The sequence below is a fragment of the Phoca vitulina genome, unplaced genomic scaffold (genome assembly GCF_004348235.1).
Source record: "Phoca vitulina isolate PV1807 unplaced genomic scaffold, GSC_HSeal_1.0 scaffold7, whole genome shotgun sequence".
NCBI classification, from domain to species: Eukaryota; Metazoa; Chordata; class Mammalia; order Carnivora; family Phocidae; genus Phoca; species Phoca vitulina.
In genome coordinates, this window is record NW_022589710.1 from 26,744,948 (window position 1) to 26,762,032 (window position 17,085).

General features: G+C 43.3%; 1 long non-coding RNA gene across 1 annotated transcript; it reads left to right on the forward strand.

Annotated features, from left to right (window-relative positions):
* Nucleotides 1–7,265: 7,265 nt before the first annotated feature.
* Nucleotides 7,266–15,876, forward strand: LOC116632657. The gene is made up of 3 exons (XR_004299482.1): nt 7,266–7,371; nt 7,868–8,122; nt 15,687–15,876. It is a non-coding gene; the product is annotated as an uncharacterized LOC116632657 (long non-coding RNA).
* Nucleotides 15,877–17,085: the final 1,209 nt, after the last annotated feature.

Below are 17,085 nucleotides of genomic sequence, written 5' to 3' on the forward strand. Positions count from 1 at the left end.
ATCCTGGGGTGAAAGCCTGAGGCTCATAGGCAGGGCATCTCTGGAGCAAATAATGGATGGAAAACAGGCAAGCTCCAAAGCTGGAAACCCAATGGGCTACACCAAATTAACAGGATGGGAATGGTGAGAGAAAATGGTTTACAAATATTTTCTGTTTTACATGAAAAAGTTTGAATTTTCTGGGGTAATGTTGCCCCAAATGCTATAATACTTATAGCCCTTGAGCACCTGCCCACTGCATATATCCCAGGACAGCAGGGTGATATCATTAGGTGAAGACATGTAACAAGGAGGCAGTGTTATGGTGTGACAGAGGCCTGGGGTGAGTGGGCAGGTGGAATGTCATCATTCACCTCTTCTCAATATGTCAGGATGATGCTTGCTAGGAATATGAATAAGAACTGGGCTTGAACCCTCCCTTTTGCCCATTTTTTGACCCAAGGCTTTTTGCTTTTTTTAAGGGATAGTAAAATTGTCAGCCATCAACATTCTCTTCTGTATATATTTGTGGTCATTAAAGCAAGAACTATAAAAACTAGGTGGTACAATTAGTCATACGCTTCCTGAAAGCTGGAACTTCGTTTTGTTCACTGTTGTAACCACAATGCCTGGTACAGAGTAGGGGCTTAGGAAGTAATTTGTCCATGAATGAGTGGATGGTTGGGTGAAGGAGCAAGTGAGAGATCATCTTTACCAGTTATCATATAAACAGGGAAATACGTTATCATCTGAAACAGGCCACAGAAACTGGCCCTCTGGCAGGAACACAAATGTGAAATGGCATGAAGCACCTGTTAAAGCTTGCTGGATCCCCTCCCTCCTGCTTCCTCTTTGCCCAAGTTGTGCAAATGGCAGAGCTTGATTAAATCCTCCATTGATGTCACATTCACTGATGAGGAGGTAGGTCACCAAACCACAGAAAGGGAAGATCCAGGACAAACTTTGCATTCAGTAAGTTCTCTGTAAACTTTTTTGCCTCACTCATGACTACCTGAACTATCAATGTGTTCAAATCTACGGGGCCAGACGTTTTGCCTTCTGGGATAGATCATGGATCAGTCAAGGTCACTGTTATTCTGCTTTGCTCATGGCAGCTCCCAAGGACTAATACATTCCTGACAACTGGAAAAAGTCCAACTTCATGTCTTTCTGAATGAAGGATGAAAGGGAGGACCTTGAAAATTATTAAGCTCACAGCAATACCCTGAAAAGTAATACAATAAATCAGCAAAATATCAATTTAGAAATGCTGAGAAGAGAATAAAGCATAAGGTATGGTTTTACAATAAATGATCCTGTCTGACTCACCTAATTTCCTTCTAGGCAGAGGGATAAGCCTGGTTGAAGGAAAGGGAACAATAAATTAAACAATTTTTTAACCTACCAGAAAATTTCATTTGTCTTGCACAATAATTTAAAATGAGGAAACCATATTGCAGGCAGATATATTGGTAGAAGGATTAAACTCTAAGAAGAATCATTGTCAACCGTATAACAAATGTGTTTCAAAGGGGCTGCAAAGGGCTCTACATTCATTTACTGAAGATGTGTTTATTGAACACTTACTATTTTCCAGGCATTGTTCTAGATGCTGGGGATGCAACACTGAACAAAACAGGTTAAAATCCTTGCCCCATAGAACAGAAAGTATGGGGTGAAGAGTTACAATTTTAGATAAAATGGCTATTGGAAGACTTAAATAAGGTGTGTGAGAGAGTCATGCAGGTATTTGGGGACAAGAATCTCACATGTGAAAACTGCATACACCAAGGCCCTGAGGCAGAAGCATACTTAGTTGGTGTTTTACATTGAGGCTACAGTGGAATGAATAGGAGTTGAGGTCAGAGAGGTAGCAGGGGCCAGATCAGGACAATTTAATACTTTTAGCAATGACTGGATGTTCAGTACTGGGTAGCTCTTTGTATTTGTGGGGAACACTCCATCATATAAGTCTAGGTAGGAGGCAGAATACTCTTAGGCCCAACCTTTAAAGTGGAAGGGGCCCTCTCTTCATTTCCTGGTCAAGGATGGAGCAAGGAGACTTGGACAACTGGTTGTTCCTATGCAGGACTTGGAACCATAAGGGAAAGAATGAAAATCTCAGGCCCAGGCCCAGGCCCAGTGGCACGGAGAGCCCTACAGCCTAGCGTGTACAGTGTTAGCACTAGAGCCCTGAGCAGAGTGTCCTTGTGGTACCACTGTGGATATGCCTTCCCACCAGCCTTCCTTAGGTTTTGTTCTATGTTCTGTGTCTAGTTCTCCAAACTTCCTATCTTTTATAAACAACGTGATAAGCCAATGAAAATTCCCTTTCTGCTTAAGTGAGCCAGAATTGCTTCCTATGCCTTGGAACTGAACATACTGACTGATACACATGGAACTCAGGATTATAATTCAAAACATCCATTCAAGCTAAAGTGCTGATTAATAAAAAGCAGACAGACATACAAGGAGAAAGCAAACTAAGCTTAGATTCATTTCTACTGCCCAGAACTGGGATTTATAGTGGATTACCAGCTAACACAGAACAGGTCTATAGAGTGTGGTAGCTCATGTTTCCAAGGCTACTGCAGTGGCATCTCCCATCCTACATGCTCTTTTGCATTGTGAACTTACCACTCCCCTCGTAATTGCGGGAGGTGGAGTATGTTTCCTCTCCTCTTTTTTGGGGTAAAGATTTTATTTATTTATTATTTTAGAGATAGATAGAGAGCATGAGCCGGGAGGGGCAGAAGAAGAGGGAGAAAATCTCAAGCAGACTCCCTGCTGAGCTCAGAGACCCATGCAGGCTTGATCTCACAACCTTGAGATCATGACCTGAGCTGAAATCAAGAGTTGGATGTTCAACCAACTGAGCCACCCAGGTGCCCCTCTTTCCTCTCCTCTTTAACCTGTGCTGGTTCTGGGACCTGTTTTGACCAATAAAATGTGACAGAAGTGATGCATAATTTCCAAGTCTGTGTCTCCATCTTGGAAGCCAGCTGCCATGCAAGAAGTCCCATCATTGCTGGACAGAGTCTGGTGGAGAGACGCCTGACTACACCTCAAACCACCTGGCCCTGGTCCAACTCCCAGCTGAATGCAGCCATATTAGTGAGCCCAGGCACTGTCATATGGAACAGAAGGACCACTCAGCTAAGCTCAGCCCAAATTCCTGATCCACAGAATCATGACCAAATAAAATGGCTGTTGTTTTAAGCAAATTTTGGGTTTGTTTGTTACACAGCAATAGATAACTGAAACATACAAATATTGTCATAATACAAATTTTTAATTAAGCACCAAATTGAATGTGGTTTCAGTCAGGAGGTTCACAAAGACAGGTGTGTATGTGTGTGTGTGTGTTGTGATTTCTGCCCACCTGGGCCTTACTCTGTAGTAGATATAACTTTCCCAAACAAAAGTAAAAAATTCAAACTATGCAAGAAAACTGTGAAACAAGATATGAAGAGTTATTACTGTAGTTAGATTAAATATAGGATAAAACAAGAATGTGTGTGTGTGTGTATGTGTGTGTGTGTGTTGGGGGAAGGTCAAGGAAATGTCTGAGAAAATTGAAGAAGAAAGAAGAAAAGGGAAAACAGTCCACAGAAGGGCTCATCTTTCTCTCAGGACCATATTCAAACCTAAGAAGCACTGGAAATAAATGTATTAAACTGACCCATGTTCAACTATTGATCACACAAATTCTTCATCTACCATTCCATCCTTCATTGTGGAGACACGCTTTTACTAGTTTTGCTCACTAATGCATCCAAGTGACTGGAACTGGGCCTGCCTGGTAACTGCTCATTGGAAACTTGTGGCAGGAAATAAACAAACACATATGGAAATAGCAATATCATTTAAAAATTGTACCTAATACATATCAGAAATGTAACAGAGTAGTTCATTTGCATTGGGGTTTCCAAACAGAGGACTGGGGAGCTGGAAAGAGATGGAGTGAGTTGGAGAGAGTTCCAGAAATCTGCAAAATTGATATGATACCATTACCAGAAGCCCAGAAAGGGTTATGAAGGCTAAAGTTTAAAATAAAGCCAATGTTTGTGAAAACTATCCAGAACAAGGTTGTAAGCCTATATTCTTCAGCAATAGTTCCCTCTAACTTAGGCCTCTAATTTTATCTCTGTCTTTTTCTTCGGGTTTATTTTCTTAAATCAGAAGCTCTTCAAACTGGAAAGTATAAAATATACATGTAAAGAGATAAAGGATATAGAGTATTTTGCTCCTCTAAGTAAGTTTAGATCTCTAAGCCCCGCAAACAAGGTCTGGCGGAGACTGGTGTGGCTTTGTGGAGTGTCCTCAGTTGGTTCCGCCTCAGAGGGCCTCGAGGCCCATCCTTCCTGAAGGGAGGTGCATCTGGTCTTACAGGTTTGGTCTTTTTTTTTTTTAAAGATTTTATTTATTCATGAGAGAGAGAGAGAGAGAGGCAGAGGGAGAAGCAGGCTTCCCGCGGAGCAGGGAGCCCGATGTGGGACTCAATCCCAGGACGCTGGGATCATGACCTGAGCCGAAGGCAGACGCTTAACCATCTGAGCCACCCAGGCGCCCTACAGGTTTGGTCTTAAGCCCAGACATTATTTAGGCTGAGCAGCTTCATAAGACCCCACCCATAGTGCCCCCACCCCCTTGAGGAAATCAGCTTTTACAAGCTTTTGGTAGATTCTAGTAGTAGTCAGTTGGCCCTTCCCAAACCATCACCGCCCTCCAGCAGATGCAGCACCTGCCATGTCTGAGGGCTCTCCTCACTAGGCAACCCCGACAACCAGCACGTAAGAAGGGCAGCTGGAGGCAATCTCCCTTTGGCCAAATGGAACACCAGCCTCTAGAGCAGCAGGTATGTGCAGGAGAATCCCACACAGAATTCTGTTCTGTATTTGGGAGCAGTCAGAAAGACCCCAACTGAACCTCTTAGCCTCTGGAATGAGCAGAGTCTTGAGACCGATGCATTATGCCTTCTTCCAGAGGCCTTTGCTACTCTGGAGGCTGAGTCCTTCCCTGTTTTGTAAACGTCTGCTGAATACAATGCATTAGCATAACAAATAATATTAAAGTATTACTGATCATCAAAAGTACCAGAATGATGGAGCTTTTCCCCAAGGGGAGCCCTGAATGTGGCTTTGTGCAAATGACCTTGGCAACACCTACAAAGCTTACACATACACTGCTTGCTCCATTGAAATGAACTCATACTCTGCTAAATCGTCCAACATTCTTATGGATGAATGCCCAGGAGTGAACTCATAAAGTTAAATAACTTTTTCAGGTCATTGATCTATGGTCTAACTTTAATTTATCCTTTAGCAAATGTCATATATTAGCTGGCCCACAAATGAAGTGTTTTTTGAAGCAAGGTATAAAGTAAAAATGTTAGAAGAATTATATGTTGAATCATATGGCATCATATCAAGATTAAATGTACATCATTTTAAGCATTGTTTGCAAAAAAACTTAGAAGCAACTCAAAAGTCCATCAATGAAGGTTTGGCTAAAGATACTATGACACACCCACATGCTAGAATACTATGCAGCTGTACAAAAGAGTGAGGGGGCAAGGACTGAACAGGTAAAGAAAAGTTTCCAAAACATGGTAAGTAAAAAAACAAAACAAAACAGTTCAAAAAAGTATGTCATGCTTTGGTAAAGAAGGGCAGAATATAAGAATGTATATTTGCAATTTGCTTGCAGGTGCACTAAACAACTCTGGAACCAAGTATATGTTAAGAGGGACATATATGGAGTGTACAAACTGGGTTAATGGAAGCGTGGGTTATGGTGGAGGGAGACATTTCACTGTATAAATTTTTATGCATTTTGGTTTTGACTCATGACAATGTATTACCTATTCAGAAAATTAAATTTAAAAAAAATTCAATATGTTTACCAGCAAAACTTCAGTACTTCAGGTCCTATATATTGGGAATTTGTGATGAGTTGAACATGTGAAAGTCAGGGGTGATGAAATTATCTCTTCATTCCATGGGGAAGTGGGGATGTAGAGAATCTGGAAGGGAAACAAGGTTCTTTTTCCAAGTCTCCAGCTCTTGTAGAGGAGTGATGGGAACAGAAGAGGGGCGTGCCCAAATCCTCATTCCAGCTCTATCCAGGTCCCCTACAGGAATTTCAGTGCACATGCAAGTTTTTAACAAAAGCCTAAAACTATTGGAGGCTTATGCATTCAGCAAACATATATGTTAAGGACCTATTGTGGGGATAAAGACTTTAATAATAGTGAATTCCGGTCCTTAAGAGAATCGCAATCCAGCAGTCAGTGGGCAGGTAGTAAAGTGGTGTGATGTAGGTAAGTAGGCACAACGTGATGGGGGCATGGAGGAGTGCCCACTCCAGCCCGGGAAGGTGTGTATGTGCGTGATGGATGCGGGTGGGGCTTGGGTGTAGATGCCCCGGCAAGACAGAGGTGAAAGACTATCAGGAGTTAAATGAGGAGGAAGATGGGAGGTGATCCAGAGAGAAGGCTTGTGATGTGCAGGGTCAGAGTCACGTTTCTCCCATCTTGTAGGGTGGGGAAGGAGGTTGGGGGAGGAAATGGTGATGATAATGCTGGAGAGGAGAGAGAGAGAGACCAGATTATGAAAGCCCTTGAATGTCAGGCTAAGGATTCAAATTTTGACCTTAAGATTAAGGAGACTTCCTTTTTAGGTTTGGGTTTGTGGCCTGAGGTGAATCTGGAGATGCCAGGAAGTTCAAAGTACCACCGAAGAGAGAGATGTAGTAATTTGCATGGGAATTATTGCTTGGGATTGTTATTGATTGCCCTAACTGCTTACTCATTTCAGGCAATATGTACAATATCTGTTACTATTAGTTTTGAGAGTGAAGGCGAAGCAAGATTGTCTCGATCAGAGTATTAACAGCAAACAGATGGCCCACTCAAAGTGGGATGATCCTAAGAGGGTTTATTTACAGACGGACAACGCCAAGGTGTGGGCCTGGAGTCATTGCAAAAAATGCTGGAGTAACGTGGGTCTCGTAGCAGTCTGGCTGACAACACGTGCCTAAGTCTGTGATAGACTGAATGTCTGTATCCCACCCCCCAAATTCAGGTATTGAAACTCTAACCCCTAATGTGATGGTATTAGGACGTGGGAGGTAATTGGGTTTAGATAAGGTCACGCAGGGTTTGCCATGATGAGATCAGTGCGCTTATGAGAAGGAACCAAAGAACATTCTCTCCCTCATTCTCTCTCTCTCTCTCCCTCTCTCTTTTTCTCTCTCCCTCTCTCTGAGGACACAGCAGGAAGGCAGCCATCTCCAAGCCAGGAGGAGGGCCGTCACCGGAACCTGACCATGCTGGCACCCCGATCTCGGACTTCCTAGCCTCTAGCACCGTGAGAAAGAGACTTCTGCTGTGTAAGCACCCAGTGTGTGGTATTTTGTTATGGCAGCCAAGCTGAGACAAAGCCACACGGACAAGGGCAGGGAACCGCTATTTGAATCCGGAAGGAGTGAGACCCTCCTGTAAACAGGCCAGATTGAGAGGAGCCGTGGACTCCCGTTAGGACCTCACAGGGAGTGAGCCAGCGCAAGAAATGCCCTGACCTCCCCCTCCTCCCTCCCTCTCATCACCACACACTCAGAGGCCTGAGAGGCCCACAGTGTAGGTCAGCCTTCAGGGGCTAAAAGCAGGATACAGAAGGATAGAGCCTGAGCCTAAAGGGGCAAATGACAGAGGCCCAGCACAAACATTATAATTAGATTTCCCTCCACTTGTCCTTTTTTGGTGTGTCTCCTCCCTCCCCAAAAAAGTAAAAGAGAAGAATTTTGCTATGAGTTAAAAAAGGCTAATTGCTCTGAAAACATACAAGGGCTCAAATACCTTACCGCTTATTTCTTGTTCACATAACAGTGCTAGGTCATCCCCACCGGTCAGTGGGGTGCACTGGAGCTGACAGAGGCTCTGCTGTCTTTAACTGGTGGCTTCCAAGCTTGCCCTGGTGGTCATCTGCGTTCCAGCCAGCTGCAAGGGGCAAAGGGCAAGATGGGTCAAGCATGCGAGGTTTTGACGGCCCAGGCTCAGTCACATGGCTGCTCCTATCCACAAGGAGGGCTGGGACAGGTGGACAGCCATGTGCCCGAGAAGAGGAGAGCTAAGAAGAGAGAGGTAAGAAGCAGCTCGCACCTCTGCCATAGTACAGAAATAATGTCCTTTAGCAAAAATTGGTTTGTACTAATAGGCTAACCTCTTGATAGAACCATACTACTGTAAATAGATTTATGAACTATATGTCCAGCTCTTAACAGTGAAATTTTGCAAAGGGTAGTGCAGTGCATGAACTAAGTCACTGAAGACCTGAATTAGCCAAGAATGTTACATTTTTTTAAAAAAGATTTTATTTATTTATTTGATAGAGAGAGCACAAGCAGGGGGCAGTGGCAGAGGGAGAGGGAGAAGCAGACTCCCTGTTGAGCAGGGAGCCCAATGTGGGGCTTGATCCCAGGGCCCTGAGATCATGACTCCAGTCGAAAGCAGATGCTTAACTGACTGAGCCACCCAGGCTCCCCAAGAATGTCACGTTTTAATTTCAGAATTTATACCTCCTTTGTTTTACTTTCCTTACAGGAAAACCTCTCTGCTTCCAAATTATACCTCTTTTTTGATGGGGTCATCCTCCTTCAACATAGGTAAATGAGCCCAGTCAGGTTTTTGAAAGTTGCTAAGAGCACATCAGGAATATACACTGCCAAGAATCACAGAACTTGATCATGTAAGAGGGAAGAACAATTCTGTTTAGATGGCCTGGTATTATAGTCATGCTATTGTAATATAGTCCATCATGGATCCCTTAACAAAATTGATCATCTATAGGACTTTTTTTTTTTATTTTATTATGTTATGTTAGTCACCATTCATTATATCATTAGTTTTTGATGTAGTATTCCATGATTCATTGTTTGCATATAACACCCAGTGCTCCATTCAGTACGTGCCCTCTTTAATACCCAACACCAGGCTAACCCATCCTCCCACCCCCTCCCCTCTAGAACCCTCATTTTGTTTCTCAGAGTCCGTAGTCTCTCGTGGTTTGTCTCTCCCTCCAATTCCCCCCTTCATTTTTCCCTTCCTACTTTCTTCTTCTTCTTCCTTTTTTTAAGATATAATGTATTATTTATTTCAGAGGTACAGGTCTGTGATTCATCAGTCTTACACAATTCACAGTGCTTACCATAGCACATACCCTCCCCAGTGTGTATCACCCAGCTGCCCCATCCCTCCCACCCCCCACCACTCCAGCAACCCTCAGTTTGTTTCCTGAGATTAAGAATTCCTCATATCAGTGAGATCATATACTTGTCTTTCTCTGATTGACTTATTTCGCTTAGCATAATACCCTCTAGTTCCATCCACGTCGTTGCAAATGGCAAGATTTTGTGGGGTTTTTTGATGGCTGCATAATATTCCATTGTATATATATACCACTTCTTCTTTATCCATTCATCTGTTGATGGACATCTAGGCTCTTTCCATAGTTTGGCTATTGTGGACATTGCTGCCGTAAACATTGGGGTGCACGTACCCCTTCGGATCACTACATTTGTATCTTTGGGGTAAATACCCAGTAGTGCAATTGCTGGGTCGTAGGGTAGCTCTATTTTCAACTTTTTGAGGAACCTCCATACTGTTTTCCAGGGTAGCTGCACCAGCTTGCATTCCCACCAATAGTGTAGGAGGGTTCCCCTTTCTCCACATCCTTGCCCACATCTGTCGTTTCCTGACTTGTCAATTTTAGCCATTCTGACTGGTGTGAGGTGGTATCTCACTGAGGTTTTGATTTGGATTTCCCTGATGCCGAGCGATGTTGAGCACTTTTTCATGTGTCTGTTGGCTATTTGGACGTCTTTGCAGAAATGTCTGTTCATGTCTTCTGCCCATTTCTTGATTGGATTAGTTGTTCTTTGGGTGTTGAGTTTGATAAGTTCTTTATAGATTTTGGATACTAGCCCTTTATCTGATATGTCATTTGCAAATATCTTCTCCATTCTGTCGGTTGTCTTTTGGTTTTGTTGACTGTTTCCTTTGCTGTGCAAAAGCTTTTTATCTTGATGAAGTCCCAATAGTTCATTTTTGCCCTTGCTTCTCTTGCCTTTGGCAATGTTTCTAGAAGACGTAGCTGCGGCTGAGGTCGAAGAGGTTGTTGCCTGTGTTCTCCTCTAGGATTTTGATCTTTCCCACTCTGATACCTGGGAGCTCTGCCGCACTCAGGCACCCCCGGTCTTTCTGTGACCCCGAGGGTCCTGAGACCACACTGTCCCAGTGAGGGTTCCACCCCCAGCTTAGCCACTGGAGCGACGTCCCTCAGCAGAGCCGACTTCTAAAAGTTCCGATTTTGTGCTCCACAGCTCTATCACTTGCCAGAAGCGGCCGACAGAGGCCCCCTCCCCCGCCGTCTATCTTCCCGAATATCGCCTCGGATTCACTTCTCTGCACGTCCTACCTTCCAGAAAGTGGTCGCTTTACTGTTCAGAGAGTTGCTGCCATTCTTTTCTTCAATCTCCTGTTGAGTTCATAGGTGTTCAGAATGGTTTGATCCCTATCCAGCTGAATTCCTGGGACCAGATGAAATTTAGGTCTCCTACGCCTCCTCCATTTTGCTCCTCCCCCCAGTCATCTATAGGACTTTTAATCTGTCTTCTTGAAGCTCCCGGATGTTCCCCTGCATGGCAATTCACTCCTTTCTTGTGGGCTACTGTGTGCTATTTTTTGTGTCCATCACAGTGAATTATATATCCTCAGGTACAAGTCTGTCACCATCTTGAGAGCAGATTAACTACCGTGTTGATTTTATCTTCAGCCTCTAACGCGTCATGAGGCATGTGTAGGCAATACATTGGAATGAAAGAATAAATGAATATCAGTGAGTATAGTTTTCTTTTGGGCCTCTGAAGATACTTTTTTTTGCTCCCCACCCAAATATACTTTCTTATTGTGGACATATTAATCATTGTCCTTAAGCTTAACATTCACACATATGCCTCTCTTACCTTTCTACCTGGAAAGAAAAAATAACCAAAAAATGGCCAGTGTTCGGGGGTCACTGTTTAAAAAAAAAAAAAAGATTTATTTACTTATTTTAGAAGATGCAAACATACCCTAACAATCCGAAGTTATAAAAAAGATTAAACAGGTAGAGGAAGACAAATTTGATTTGCAAACAGATTTCAAGCACCAAAATGTCACAACTGTTTGCCAAACTGTTATTAGTAATCCTGCTGTTCTTTTCTTAAAATATGTTTAATTGAAGTATGATTGACATATACAAAAAGCTGTGCATAGTTAATGTATACATCTTGATGAATTTGAAGGTAAGCATACACCCATGAAAATGTCACTATAATAAACAATGGGATAAACTTAACCATCACCTCTAAAAGTTTCCTCCCTCCCTCCCTCCTTTTCTTTTTCTTTTTTTGTGATAAGAACATTTAATATAAGATCTACCTCTTAACAAGTTTCAAAATATACAGTATAGTATTGTCAACTATCTGCATTATACTGTATACTCTAGGACTTACTCATCTTGCAAAACTGAAACTATGTATCCTTTGACCAACAATTAACCAATTCCCCCCCTTCCAACCCTCTATTCTGCTTCCCTCACTGTTATAAACAAATTAATAGTTTCATAGATGTTTGACTTTGATTAAGTAATTGTTGGCTAAAAGGTACTTTTAACTCTGTGGAAACTACATCACAGTTTCCAGAAGCAATAGGAATGCTATGCTATTTTTTTTTAAGTGTATGTGTGTGTATGTTCAAGAAAACAATGACACAAGATAAAACGTCAAATATATACTTAAAAATATCTCCCCCCTACCTTTGTTCCCCCATCCTTGTGCCCTTCACCAGAGACATCAAGTGATACTGTTTCCTGTATATCCTGAGTTTAGACAAAATTCGAAGCATATATAAGAAAGTTGTTGGGGATCCTGAGTGGCTCAGTCAGTTAAGCATCTGCCTTCGGCTCAGGTCATGATCCCAGAGTCCCAGGATCAAGTCTGGAGAGTCTGCTTCTCCCTCTGACCCTCCCCCTTCTCATGCTTTCTCTCTCTCAAATAAATAAAATCTTTAAAAAAGTTGGTTTTTAAAATATTACATATGCGGGGGGGGGGGGGGGGGGGAACCTGGGGGGCTCGGTCGTTGGGCGTCTGCCTTCGGCTCAGGTCATGATCCCAGGGTCCTGGGATCGACCCCCGCATCGGGCTCCCTGCTCTGTGGGAAGCCTGCTTCTCCCTCTCCCACTCTCTCTGCTTGTGTTCCCTCTCTCCCTGTGTCTCTCTCTGTCAAATAAATAAATAAAATCTTTAAAAAAAATTAAAAAATTAAAAAATAAAATATTACATATGCAGTTAACAATATGATTTGAAAGGGCTTTTATTTGGCATGTAGGATTATGAAAAATTATCTGAGTCATTAATTTTTATGTAAGTCATGGGGTGATCCTTTTTTTTAAGAGAAGGAGGGGAGAAGGGCGAAGGGAGAGGGACAGAGAGAATCCCAAGCAGGTTCCACGCCCAGCAGAGAGCCTGACCCGGGGCTTGATCTCACAACCCTGAGATTGTGACCTGAGTGGAAATCAAGAGTCAGATGCCCAACCGACTGAGCCACCCCGGCGCCCCAAGATGATCCTTTTTAATAGCATCTGTAAGGACCTTATTTCCAAATAAGTTCACATTCATAGGTACTGGAGATTAGGACTTGAACCCATCTTTTTTGGGGACACAGTTCAACCCACTACAAATCCTCATGTGTGGAAAAGATACAGGTGCCTCCCTGGCCTACCATCTGGCACCTGGGATTCCTCCAGCGATCCAAGAGGCTAGGTCAGATGAAATATGCTCTAGACATGAACCAGGTCTCCACCTGGAAGACACTAAAGATGTGGACCCATATTCTGGGTTTCTCTTCCCTCTCTTTCTCCTCTTCTCCTACAAGTATTTGTTGGGTGCTTGCTATATGTCATTCATAATTCTAGGGCATTGGGGATTTAATTTTAAGTAAAACAAAGTTTCTACCTTTACCAAGCTAATATTCTAGTGGGAAGACAAATTATAAACAAATAAAATCTAATATGTCAGATGACAAGGGCTAGGGAAAAAAAACAAAAGGATGAAGAATGATGCTATTTCAGATAGGAAGATCACAAGAAGCCTCTCTGATGAGCAGAGACCTGAATGAGAGAAGGAGTCAGCTGTGCAGTGATCCCCGGCAGAGAGAACAAGTGCAAAGGTCTTGTGATTGTTATAAAAAATATGTCCATGACGGGCACCTGGGTGGCTGAGTCGGTTAAGCATCTGCCTTCAGATCAGGTCATGGTCCCAGGGTCCTGCATCGGCGGGCTTCTTGCTCAGCCAGGAGTCTGCTTCTCCCTCTGCTTCTCCCTTTGCCTGCCAGTCCCTCTGCTTGTGCTTGCTCTCTCTCTCTCTCTGACAAATAAAATCTTCTAAAAAAAGAAAAAAACGTCCATGAATGCTTGATACTCTTCAAGAGGTGGAACTTATCTCCCGTGCCCTTGGGTGTGGGCTAAATTTGACATAAATAGAATATGGAAGAACTGATGGCATGTTACTTCTGCAATTAGGTTTTAAAGAGATTGCAGCTTCTATTCTGGGTGCCCATTTTCTCCCGTATCACTCTCCCTAGGGGAAGCCATCTGCCCAGAGAGCCGCTTTGTGTTCCATAGAGAGGCCTGTGTGGCAAGGAGCTGAGGAACTGGCCAGTGTCTGGCCAGCATCCAGGAAGGAATTGAGGTCCTCAGTCCAAAAATCCATGAGGACCTGGGGCCTGCCGACACGCCTGTGAGTGAGCTGAGAAGGGGATTCTCCCCTAGTTGAGTCTTCAGATAGGACTGCAGCCACAGCCACAAGCTTCCCTCCTCCCAGACGGTGATCAGAACCACCCAGCTAACCCGCTCCCAGCTTCCTACCCTCAGAAACCACGAGAAATAATAAAGCTTTGTTATTTTAAGCTGCCGAGTGTATTTAATGAAGCAATGTATAATTATTTGGGCCCTGAGGCTGCAGCATGCTTGCCAAGTGGGAGAGATAGCAAGGGGCCTAAGGTGGTGAAACAAAGTGAGTAGGAGTGTGGGCACAGTAGGTGATGAAGTCAGAGAGTAAACGGGAGACCAGCTCACGGAGAGTCCTGTGAGCAGCAGTAATGACTTGGCTGCTAATCCGAAGGCAGGGAGGATCCAGATCGCAGAGTTTTGAGTAGAGGAGTGACATGATAAAGGATTAAAGGATGGACCAGATGGGACAGATGTTTGGGGAGTGTGGAATGTGGGAGACCAGTGGGGAGGCTGCTGTCCCAGGAGACTGCCTGCTAGCAAGGGTGTGGAGATGGTGGTGAGGGCTGACCGAGCTCCAGTAGGCTCTGACGTGGGAGCCAGTCACGGAGGAAAGAACGGCACATTTCTGAAGAGGCTGGCCTGAATGTGAGAATTAGGATAGTTCCATGAGCTTCAGGGGAAAAGATGAAGTGATAAAATTGGTTTCCAAAGCACCTGGCAGCTCTCTTCTCTGGCCTTTGGGCTTCTTGGAGAGTCTCCGGTCCTCATACGTTGCTTCATGTTCTTTTTCTTCTTCCCCTTTCTACCTATGAAAATCTGCTCCCAGGGAAGAATTTATGCAACTGGTTCCCAGTGAGGCATAAATAATTGATGAGATAAAAATCAATAGCATTTGTTTCCCCTAGCAATAAGCGACCAGAAAATATGTCATTGAAGAATCGGGTATCTTTCACACTAGCAACAAAAACTACAAGAGACTCTAGGAAATAAAGAATATACTTGAGCTCTATGAGGGAAAATTTTAAACTGTATTAAATGACATAAAAGGGGGCCTCTGGCTGGCTCAGACAGTGGAGCATGTGACTCTTGGTTTCAGGCTTGTGAGTTCAAGCCCCACGTTGGGTGTTGAGATTACTTAAAAATAAAATCTTTTTTTTTTTTTTTTTAAAGACATGAGGGGAGCCTGGGTGGCTCAATCGGTTAAGTGTCTGTCCTTGGCTCAGGTCATGATCCCAGGATCCTGGGATCGAGCCCCGCATCGGGCTCCCTGCTCAGTGGGGAGCCTGCTTCTCCCTTTCCCTCTCCCTTTGCCCCTGCTGCTCCCCCTGCTTGTGCTCTCTCTCTCTTCTCTCTCTGTCAAATAAATAAATAAAATCTTTTTAAAAAAGGATATGAAAGAGCTGAATAAATGGGGAGGTATTCCATGCTCATGAACTGAATAGCTTAATATTATGAAAATGAAGATTCTCTCCAAATTAATCTATAGGCAGGGCGCCTGGGTGGCTCAGTCGTTAAGTGACTGCCTTCGGCTCAGGTAATGATCCCAGGGTCCTGGCATCGAGCCCCGCATCGGGCTCCCTCCTTGGCGGGAGGCCTCCTCTCCCTCTCACACTCCCCCTGCTTGTGTTCCTGCTCTCACTATCTCTGTCTCTGTCAAATAAATAAATAAAATCTTTAAAAACAAAACAAAACAAAACAAACAAAAAAACAAATTAATCTATAGGCTTGCACATTGAGTCTCTTCCTCTTAGTCGGTTAAGCATCTGCCTTTGGATCAGGTCATGGTCCCAGGGTCCCAAGTTTGCAGCGACTTGGCTAAACGCACCAAGAAGGTTGGAATCATGGGTAAATTCGGGTCCCATTATGGTTCCTCCTCAGGAAAATGGTGAAGAAGATTGAAATAAGCCAGCACTCCAAGTACACATGCTCCTCCTGTGGCAAAACCAGGATGAAAAGACGAGCAGTGGGGATCTGGCATCGCGGGTCCTGCATGAAAACCGACGTCAGTGGCACCTGGACCTACGACACCCCCTCTGCCGTCACAGTAAATCCAGCCATCAGAAGACTGAAGGAGTTGAAAGGCCAGTAGAAGCTCCACCATTGGAAACATTCCTAGCCTATAATAAGTGGGTTAATTTATGTAACAATTACTTTGGCTTATTGTTAAATTTATTAATTAGATCTTCTAATTTGTGTTGTATTAATTTTGCTTTCTCAAAAGACTTGTAAATTAAAAATCTTTTTTTTTAAATCCTTCTAATTAAAAAACAAAAAAAACAAACCCCAAAAACAAATTAACCTATAAATTCAATCTTATCAAAATGGCACAGGTTTTTTTTGTTTTTTTTTTGAGAAACACTGAAAACTTATTCTAAAATTTATTTGGAAAAACAAGTCCATGATTTAGCTAAGTTTCCTTTGAAAGAGAAAGACATAGAGGTGATATTTAAGACATACTACTAAGCCACAATCATTCCATGAAACTGATTCAAGAACAGAAAAATGGGTAATGGAACAGAATAATAGATGGCTCAGAGACAGAGCTGTGTTTAGAGTAGAACTTGGTCCCCACATGTAAATGTGGGAAAGGACGCAGCTTGATGGGAAAACTGTGGGAAAGGATGTTTACTAGATGGGAAAACTGGCTCACTATATTGAGAAAAATAAAACCAAATCCCTACCCACTGCATAAACAAACGTTGGCTCCAAAAGGCTTAAAGATCTATTTTCAAAACAATCATGAAGTTAATAGAAAATATATAAATCATTGTGACCTCTGTGTGGGGAAGGACTTCTTCAAATGCAAAAGCACAAACCAAGAGATGAAACAACATTTGCTTGACATTGTTGAGGTTGCCCTTTCTGCCCCTGTTGCCGCCATGGAGTACAGAGCCTCCCGGGTCACCTGCTCAGACAGTTTTGTCTGGGCGAACTCAGTAACTCTTCAGAGTGGTCCCCTCTGCTGACAGGGAAATTCACTCCCAGAGACTCAGGTACCCCTTACCAACCTCTCCTCTGAGACTGTGCAAATGGGATCTCATGTTTGTCACTTCCAGAAAACCTGTCAACACTACCCCTTCCCAGCTACCCAGGCTTGGGGAAAGGCTTAGTTCCAAGCTCAGCCTCTAACCAATCCTGCTTTGGACTTACTTAAATCAATCCTCCATGCTGGGCCTCAAGTGCAAAAACTCGTTACTTTTCATTGGGAGAAAAATAGTAAGAACCCCCAACACACAATACATTAAGCACATATAATACAATGAGTAATTGGGGGGGG